This window comes from Bos taurus, chromosome 13 (assembly GCF_002263795.3).
Source record: "Bos taurus isolate L1 Dominette 01449 registration number 42190680 breed Hereford chromosome 13, ARS-UCD2.0, whole genome shotgun sequence".
NCBI classification, from domain to species: domain Eukaryota; kingdom Metazoa; phylum Chordata; class Mammalia; order Artiodactyla; family Bovidae; genus Bos; species Bos taurus.
The window spans coordinates 30400917-30411670 of NC_037340.1; positions in this window are offsets into that span (position 1 = coordinate 30400917).

The window sequence follows — 10754 nt, forward strand, 5'->3', positions numbered from 1 at the left end:
AGAATTACAAAGCTCTTTACAGGAAAACAGATTCAAAGCTGCCCGTTTGTAAATGGTAGAGCAATTTTACCTACAATTTTGAAGACTGTAGGGTATATGGGCAACACGTGAGCTTAAAGACCAGGTTTCAATCATTGACAAGCATTCAGTTAAATTTAGTGGTTTCCCTGAGTTGGTGATGGATAGGGAATCTTGCTGCAGTCCATGGGGATCACAAAGAGTTGGACGCGACTGAACTGAACTGAAAATTTTCTATTTGTGACACTTACAAAGAAGAAAACTTATTCTGGCTGAATTTGGAATTTCAAACAGAAAGGCAAAAATCTGATGGGCTCCTTCCAGGCAGCAAATAACAGAGTTTGCTAATTTATACTCTATTTTTGACTTAAGCAACCTTTGTTGTTGTTAAAAGGAATTGCTCAAAGTACCTGAACCCTATCCATAGCCTTCTTCCCAATCTTTATTCCTTGTGAAGTATCCTTTATCCTGTTTTTCAAACCAAATCTTATTCATTCTTCAAGATGTATGTTGACTTAAAAAATACAGCCTAAAAATTCAAAGTTTTTTTTTTTTTTTTAATTCAGTGAGTATTTTTAGGACTTTAAGGCCAGGAGACAGCATCTCTAGTAACCCTGAGACAACTGCTCTGAGGAGGCGAGGGGAGGAGACAGGTTGATAGAAGTTTTGCAACAAAGGGCAGGTAGTCTGAACATCAAAAGATTATTGTTAATTAAAGGAAGCCAGATATTCCACAATCCAATATTCTTGGGCTTCACTGGTGGCTCAGATGGTAAAGGATACACGTGCAATGCAGGAGACTTGGGTTCGATCCCTGGGTGGGGAAGATTCCCCTGGAGGAGGGCATCTCAACCCACTTCAGTATTCTTGCCTGGAGAATTCCCCTGGACAGAGGAGCCTGGCAGGCTAAAGAGCTGGACACAACTGAGCGACTAAGCACAGCACAGATACCCCAAGTTAAAGAATTTAGTGCTTTTCTAGGTGTGGGAAGATGCAAGAGTCTGGGATCACTGAAATCATTTCTTTCCATGTATCTCAGCTATCCTGGGCCAGTAGCCTGTGTTTTTTCACATCCTGAGCTCCACTGGGGCTCACCTTAGGGAGTAGCTACAGTCTTGGTGGCTGCTAGTCCACAGGTACCCTTCTTCCTGAATGCCCTTAGGGCTCAGGAATTCACATTGGAGTGCTGTAATCACTGATTACTGTGATATCCCTGGTTACTGATATGGCAAGAAATACTCCATTTCTTGGTGCTTCCCTGGTGGCTCAGGTGGTAAAAAATCTGCCTGCAATGCAGGATCCAGGTTTGGGCTGATCCCTTGGTGAAGGGAATGGCTACCCACTCCAGTATTCTTGCCTGGAGAATTCCATGGACACAGGAGCCTGGTGGGTTACAGTCCATGGGGTCACAAAGAGTTGGACACAATTGAACAACTAACACTTCCACTTTTCACTCTACTTCTCACATAGTAGAAATGGTACTTTGTAGTAAAGCCTTCTCCAGTTGTTACAATATAAAAGAAAATTTTTAGCTTCTGAAATTTCGTGAAAGTGAAGTTGCTCAGTCTTGTCTGACTCTTTGTGACCCTATGGACTATAGCTTACCAGCCTCCTCCATCCATGGGATTTTCCAGGCAAGAATATTGGTGTGGGTTGTCATTTTGTAACTTGCTTATGACAATTACTGTCATTTGTAATTTGCAAATAATTATTTACTTTTCTCCTGTGGAAGATGTTTAAGGAAGAGGAGGACCTGTCTTATTCGTAGTAACTAATAGAGAGCCTTGAATATAGCTGGATCTCAGTATTAGAATGAAACTTGCCTTAATGGAGCTTGAGAATTCACTTATGGAACTTAAGAATTCAAGAAGTAAGGAAATGAGGGGAAGTACCAGTGACTGGTCCAAGTAAATGTCTATTATTTGCACAGGTGATTTATAATTTGCACAATTATTTCACTTCCTAAACGACATAGAAGGGCCAATGTTCATAGATCCTGTAAGTGGCAGAACTGTAATGTCAACTACAAATTGGCATTTGCCATGGGAGCTTGCATCTACCTTTAATCTACAAGGATTAAATCATGTGCTGTGGCAGCTGCTGATTTTTAACACCCCTGAAAGGTCTTCAGGGTGAAGAACAGAAATGTAGCATTCTGTGCTCTGGGAAAAAAGGGCAGAACAGGTCTTCAGATAGTTAGATATTTTGAGGAGCTGATTTTATGAGCCCAATTCTAGTATCTTGTCATATCTAGAAAAGCACTAAAATCCTTCATGGTGACAACTGCTTGTTGTGACTAGCAAAAACCTTCCAAAAATATGTGCTTGATTGCATGTACACCCCCTTCACCAAAATCACATATATACTGACCTTCACCATTACCTCTTTAGAGCAGTTTCTCAGAGCTATCTGAAATGCTGTCTCAGGCTATAGTCCTCATTTTGCCCCAAATAAAACTTAACTCACAACTCTCACACTGCATTTTTTTAAAATCAGTAATAAGTTCAGAGGTGTTTGCCACGTTTTTCTCTTTTCATTATTATAGAGACATAGTTATAGATATAATTGTCCATGAATAGAAAGAAATACTTTCAAAAAAAAATTTAATGAAATATTTCTTGATCCATGATTTTTCTTAGTTTTCAGCTGTGATGAAACTGGCAAAATCTTGGGTAGATGTTAATATGCATGATCTTTCTACCTTTAGGTTATATTCTCTATTTGCAACATACTTTAAATTTTTAAATTAGCTGGACATATTTTTAACAAGGAATATTTGATTGTTAAATTATTTATGTTGCTTAATTATTCATTACTTGCTACATTTGAATTGTGAAGTTACTTACACTACATTAGAAATGCAAATTAATGTTCATTTAACATTTTTTTAGTTAGTAATTATTTAGAAAAATAATAATTGTAACAGTCAAGTTTGTTGCATATATTTCTGGTACAGGAGGATAATGCCTTTTTCGTTTTTATAATGACTTGAAAATTATGTAATTTTTCTTTGGCATATTTATCTTGCTCCATATTTACAATATTTTTTTCCTTAGGAACATCTATGTGTCTTAGTCTAAGTAGCTAACTTATGTCCGACTCTTGTGATCCCATTGACTGTAGCCCTCCAGGCTTCTCTGTTCATTGGGTTCTCCAGGCAAAAATATTGGAGTGGGTTGCCATTTCCTTCTCCAGATTGCCATTTCCCAACCCGGGGAATCAAACCCAGGTCTCCTGCATTGGAGACCGATTCTTTACCACTGAGCTACAAGGAAAGCCCAGGACCATCTATAGTTTTTATTAAATTGATGTGTGTCATTAAGATGCACATATTCATGAATGCCCAGTGGCTCAGTCATGTCAGACTCTTTGCGACCCCATGGACAGTAGTCCACTAGGCTCCTCTGTCCATGGAATTTGCCAGGCAAGAACAGTGGAGCAGGTTGACATATAGGTTGCATAAATGATTTTTAATCCTAAAAGAGAGTCTAAAAATATCAGAAACTTCCTGTTAACATATTAAATTTTATTTGTAGTATTCCTCTTTCAAATTCAAGTCAGGGCACCTCTATAAAACTGGGCTTAGATTACCAGAATCGTCAATTCTCTTTAGCCAAATTCACTATTTCAAAGAAACAGAATTACTCATTATTAAATACTAACTCCATGCTGAATTATTCTGTTGTCTTTTCCCAAATTTCCCTGTCAAAAAAGGGCAAAACAGCTTCATGACCATGTTACCAGCAACTACCATGAAAGGGCTCTTCTCCAACTAGAAGCCCTCAGATTCGAATTTAGTATATTTGCACCACTTGTTTAAGAGAAATCAATCTTTCAGAAATCCACTCTACAATAAGGTAAGTTCTAAGCAGGTTACTAAAACAATCCTCTCTGTATTTATTAATAAAAACTATTTCATGTATATGCCCCTTGGCTTCCAATAACAGTGTAAATCTGTCAAGCACATGAAATTCTTTTCTTTGCATCAAACTAAACACATCTCAGTTCCTTATAAATCCACCACTGTCATGCTCAGGTATGACATAAAATGTCATTTCCTACTAATACGTGGTGGAAAAGGGGTTCTGTCATTAAATGCTGAGTTAAATAAAGTCAAGCAAGAGATGCTCAAAATTCTCCAAGTGAGGCTTCAACAGTACGTGACCAAGAACTTCCAGATGTTCAAGCTAGATTTAGAAAAGGTAGAGGAACCAGAGGTCAAATTGCCAACATCCATTGAATCATTGAAAAAGCAAGAGAGTTCCAGAAAAACATCTACTTCTGCTTTATTGACTATGCCAAAACCTTTAACTGTGTGGATCACAAAAAAAAACTGGAAAATTCTTCAAGGGATGGGAATACCAGACCACTTTACCTGCCTCCTGAGAAATCTGTATGCAGGTCAAGAAGCAACAGTTTTAAAGAACTGGACAGGGAACAATGGGCTGGTTCCAAATTGGGAAAGGAGTGCATCAAAGCTGTATATTGTCACCCTGCTTATTTAAATTATATGCAGAGTACATCATGAAAAATGCCAGGCTGGATGAAGCACAAGTTGAAATCAAGATTGCTGGGAGAAATATCAATAACCTCAAATATGCAGATGACACCACACTTATGGCAGAAGGCGAAATGGAGCTGAGGAGCCTCTTGATGAAAGTGAAAGAGGAGAGTGAAAAAGCTGCCTTAAAACTCAACATTCAAAAAATGAAGATCATGGCATCTGGTTCCATCACTTCATGGCAAATAGATGGGGTAACAAAGGAAACAGTGACAGACGGTATTTTCTTGGGCTCCAAAATCACTGCAGATGGTGACTGAATCCATGAAATTAAAAGACACTTGCTCCTTGGAAGTAAAGTTATGACCAAACTAGACAGTATATTAAAAAGGAGAGACATTACTTTGCCAACAAAGGTCCATCTAGTCAAAGCGATGGTTTTTCCAGTAGTCATGTATGGATGTGAGAGTTGGACTACAAAGAAAGCTGAGCACTGAAGAACTGATGCTTTTAAACTGTGGTGTTGGAGAAGATTCTTGAGAGTCCCTTGGACTGCAAGGAGATCAAACCAGTCCATCCTAAAGGAAATCAGTTCTGAATATTCATTGAATGGACTGATGCTGAAGCTGATGCTTCAATACTTTGGCCACCTCATGCAAAAAACTGACTCACTTGAAAAGACCCTGATGCTGGGAAAGATTGAAGGAGGGAGAAGAAGGGGATGACAGAGGATGAGATGATTGGATGGCATCACCCACTTGATGGACATGAGGTTGAGTAAGCTCGGGAATTGGTGATAGGGAAACCTGGCGTGGTACAGCCCATGGGGTCGCAAAGAGTCAGACACAACTGAATGACTGAACTGAACCGAACTGAGCAAGAGATGGAATTATATTTGAATCATTTTTTCACTGAGTTTCTCACAGTTTATTTCTACAGAAAACTGTTTGGAAATCATTGGCCACAGTATAATGGAATAGATTTTTTTAAACTTTTTTTCTTAGGTTATTTGGATGTAGACCATCTTTAAAGTCTTTACTGAATTTGTTACAGTATTGCTTCTGTTTTTTGGTTTTTGGCCACAAGGCATGTGAGATCTTAGCTTTCTAACTAGGGATTGAATACATACCCCATGCATTGAAAGGGGAGGTCTTAACCACTGGACCACTAGGGACGTCCCTAACGAAATAGATTTTTTATAGGAATTAGAAAAGCTGGATGTTAGTTTTTATTTGGGTACCGTGACCTTGGATGAATCACTTAACTGTGCTTTCTCTGTTTATAGTAAGGACTAAATTTAAATCATCTCTTAATATCCCATTTACTTTAGATCATGCCCAGTTCTGATTTTAAAAACTGGCTGATTAGAAGTTAAGATGTGTAGAAGGAGTGAGAAGAAAAAGAATGTTGAGCAAGTATAAAGAGTAAACAGTTTAGCACTATTTTTCACTAACACATAGAATTAAAGAGGTTGGTGATTTGCCACTTGTCATTTAGTTGTGCTAACATTTTAACTAAGATCAACTTCAAACTTGCATATTAATCCAGAACTAACTATATTAACTGAGTATATAAGATACACACTTGGATGTATCACAAGTACTTCCAACTTAGTATGTGCCAAATCAAATATCTTGCCCCAGAAAACCTCCCCTTTCATGTTTCATTATCAGTGAATGGTGCCATTCTGTATAAACATGCACATATTTAAATATTCTCTATTTTGATATAATAAGTAAGCACTTTGAGACTCAGATGCCACACACAGAAAATAAACTTATTAATAATTACATCATACAGGGATTATGGGATTTAACAGAGTTCACAGAAAAAAAATGCATAATGAAAAATGCTATTCTTATGTTAGCTATATTGATGGTTTGAACCAGGAACCTTGGGGAGAAAGGTGGAAGATGAGTTCTTGCTGCATTTGAGCTGGAGAAAACATCAGAGAAGTTTAAGCTGGACAGAATTTAGTTTTTTGGCCACACTGTGTGGCATATGGGGTCTTAATTCTCTGACCAGGGATCAAACCTGCATCCTCTGCATTAGAAGCAATCGTCTTAAACACTGGACCACCAGGGAAGTCCCCTGAACTGGATAGAATTTTGACTAGCAAAGACAGGAAGGATGTACGTTTAGGCATGAAATATTGCAGCAGGAGCCTGGCATTAGTGTCACTGGAGAGATGAGTGAAGAATGCCAGATTAAGGAGGTGCCATAGACTGAATTGTGCCTCTTCCAAATTCATATGCTGAAGCCTTAGCCTCAATGTGACTTGCAAACAATGCCTTTAAAGGAGTAATTAAGCTTAAATGACATCATAAACATGGTATTCTAATCCAATAGAACTGGTGTGCTAATTAGAAAAGGAAGAGACACTAGATAGCTCCCTCTTTCTCTCTCTTCCCTCTCTCTTCTCACTCTCCCCTATCTTTACTTTGGTTTTCTACTGTTCTACTGTGTTATATGGTGTGGGTCATTTCTATTTATCCTGCTTGCTATTTGTTGTACTTTTTCAAGTTGTAAATTTATGTCTTTTATCAACTTGGAAAATATTTCAGCCATTTAATTTTTAATATTTTTTTCTCAGCCATTATTATCCATCTCTGGAAATCCTAACACATACATTGGGTTTAGTCACTCAGTCTCCCATGCTCAACTTGTCTTCCATATATGCCATTTATTTTTCTCTACATAATATATATGTAAAATAAAGTCTTCATGTTTTAATCTCTGCTCACCTCTGTCTTTACTGCTTTTAGCAAATTTAATTGAAAATTTAAATCTCAATTGTTTCATTTTTATTTATACAAATCAAAATCTTTGATTGTTTTCCAGATTTTCCAGAAGTTTTATAATAGTATTTTCTAACTCATTTATTATGAAATGTTTTGTTAGTTCTATGATTTGGATTATAAACTTTTTTTCCTGTTTTGGACATACTGTACAGTTTGTGGGATCTCAGTTCCCCAACCAAGCACTGACCCTAGGTCACTGCACTGAAATCCCAGAATCCTAACCACTAGGCCACCAGGGGACTCCCAAACTTGTTTTTAAATTAAGCTTGGTTTGTGGGAATCTCGTATGACTGTATTATCTAGATGGAGTATTTGTCCCTCAAAGAAATTTTGAATTTGCATATTGTGCTGCCATAGATCAATTTTGTGTTGCTTTCTGAGATGAAATTTTCCTGGGCCACACAGAGAGTGAAAATGATAACTGCAGCCTATGTGAGGAAGATACATCATTACAAATTCTCAAATGTGGCTCTTTATTGATCCATCTAGATTCTATGTCAAGACAGAGACCCTTACTTGTCATCTTTTGGACAAATTTTCCACAAACTTTTGCATAGCAAAGGAAACCATAAGCAAAATAAAAAGAAAACCTACAGAATGGGAGAAAATATTTGCAAATGATGCAAGTGACAAGGGCTTTATTTCCAAAATACATAAATGGCTCATCCCACTCAACAACAACCAAAAATAACCCAATCAAAAAATGGGCAGAAGACCTAAATAGAAATTTCTCCAAAGAAGAAATACACATGGCCAAGAGACACATGAACGTTGCTAGTTATTCAGTTCAGTTCAGTCGCTCAGTTGTGTCCGACTCTTTGCAACCCCATGAACCGCAGCACGCCAGGCCTCGCTGACCATCATCAACTCCCGGAGTTCACCCAAACCCATGTCAATCAAGTCGGTGATGCCATCCAACCATCTCATCCTCTGTCGTCCCCTTCTCCTGCTACCCTCAATCTTTCCCAGCATCAGGGTCTTTTCAAATGAGTCAGCTCTCCACATCAGGTGGCCAAAGTACTGGGGTTTCAGCTTCAACATCAGTCCCTCCAATGAACACCCGGGACTGATCTCCCTTAGGATGGACCTGTTGGATCTCCTTGCAGTCCAAGGGACTCTCAAGAATCTTCTCCAACACCACAGTTCAAAAGCATCAATTCTTCTGCGCTCAGCTTTCTTTATAGAAATAGAAATTAAAACTGCAGTGTGGGCCCACTTCACACTGGTCAGAATGGCCATCACTAAAAAGTCTACAAATAACAAACTCTAGTGGGGTGTGGTGAAAGCAAACCCTCCTACACTGTTGGTGGGAATATAAGTTGGTGTGCTGCTGCTGCTAAGTCGCTTCAGTCGTGTCCGACTCTGCGCAATCCCATAGATGGCAGCCCACCAGGCTCCGCTGTCCCTGGGGTTCTCCAGGCAAGAACACTGGAGTGGGTTGCCATTATAGCCACTCTGAAAAACAGTATGAAGGTTCCTCAGAAAACTGAAGCAGAATTATCATATGATCTACCAACCTTACTCCTGAACATATATCCAGACAAAATTATAATTCAAAAAGATACACGTACCATTATGTTCATAGCTTCACTATTCACATTAGCCAAGACACATAACCAGTCCATTCTAGAGGAGATCAGCCCTGGGTGTTCTTTGGAAGGAATGATGCTGAAGCTGAAACTCCAATACTTTGGCCATCTCATGCAAAGAGTTGACTCACTGGAAAAGACTCTGATGCTGGGAGGGATTGGGGGCAGGAGGAGAAGGGGACAACAGAGGATGAGATAGCTGGATGGCATCACCGACTCTATGGGCATGAGTTTGAGTGAACTCCAGGAGACGGTGATGGACAGGGAGGCCTGGCGTGCTGCGATTTATGGGGTCACAAAGAGTCAGACACGACTGAGCAACTGAACTGAACTGATATACATTTATACTCAGTCATAAAAAAGAATATAATACTGTCATTACAGCAACATGGATGCAGCTAGAGATTATCATACTAAGTAAGTCAGAAAAAGAAAGACAAATACCATATGATGTCACTTATATTTGTAATCTAAAGTGAAGTCACTCAGTCGTGTCTGACTCTTTGCGACCCCGTGGACTGTAGCCCACCACGCTCCTCCGTCCGTGGGATTCTCCAGGCAAGAATACTGGAATGGGTTGCCATTTCCTTCTCCAGGGCCTCTTCCTGACTCAGGGATCAAACCCAGGTCTCCTGCATTGCAGGCAGACACTTTAACCTCTGAGCCACCAGGGAAGCCCTTGTAATCTAAAATATGACACAAGTGAACCTATCTATGAAACAAAAACAGAATTACAGACATAGAGAACAGACTGGTGACTGCCAAGAGGAAAGGGGTTGGGGGAAGGATGGAATGGGAGATGACGGTTAGCAGATGTAAGCTTTTTAAATATAGAATGGATAAACAACAAGGTCCTACTGTATAGCATAAAGAACTATATTCAATATCCTATGATAAACCATAGTGGAAAAGAATACGTAAAAAAGAATGTGTGTATATACATAAAACTGAATTTGTCCACCTTTGTGAAACCCCATGGACTGTAGCCTGCTAGGCTCCTCTGTCCATGGAAATCTCCAGGCAAGAATACTGGAGTGGGTAGCCATTCCCTTCTCCAGGGGATCTTCTCAACCCAGGGATTGAAACCAGTTTTCAGTCAGATTCTTTACCATCTGAACCATCAGGGAAGCCCAAAACAGAACTTAACACCCATTGTAAATCAACTATATACTTCAATTAAAAATATTGAAAACTAATTGTAAGTATATACTTTCCTATGTTCAAGAAATGATTAGCCCTTAAAGAAATGCTGTGCCATTCCACAGAATGCCAGAAAGTCAAAGAACAATTGATGTAAGCCAGTCAATTACCACCTAACCATCTCACCGATAGATTTCACCTAATCAGTAGTCAATGATGTGTATATCCATACCTTGATTTGTAATTCCAATAAATATTTGATATTGTATCTGTAATCTTAGGATTTCAATTCTACAATTCCATCAACAGGTGGTGCCATTGTATTATAGTTTGAATTTTGTAAACCAAAAACCTTTTTGGAGTAGTTGCACCCATAAACATCTTCCTTTTTCCAAAGGCTTTGGTCATTACTTTTGTACCTTAGGAACCTTGATTTTATGATTTTGTTTAAAACATGTATATTGTTGAAATTTATGTCCTGGAATAAACTTGGCTGGATTCTTCTACTTTATATAATACTTCTAGAAATTTCAGGATATAATGTGTGCCATTTTGTTGACAAAGCAACGAGTAACCAAAAATAATAACTATGTATTCTGATATCTACAGGACCAATGTATGCTTTATAATTTCAGATTATCACAAGTTCTCATTTCATAAAGAAAATTACAGGCCAATATCCCCGATGAATATAGATGCAAAAAC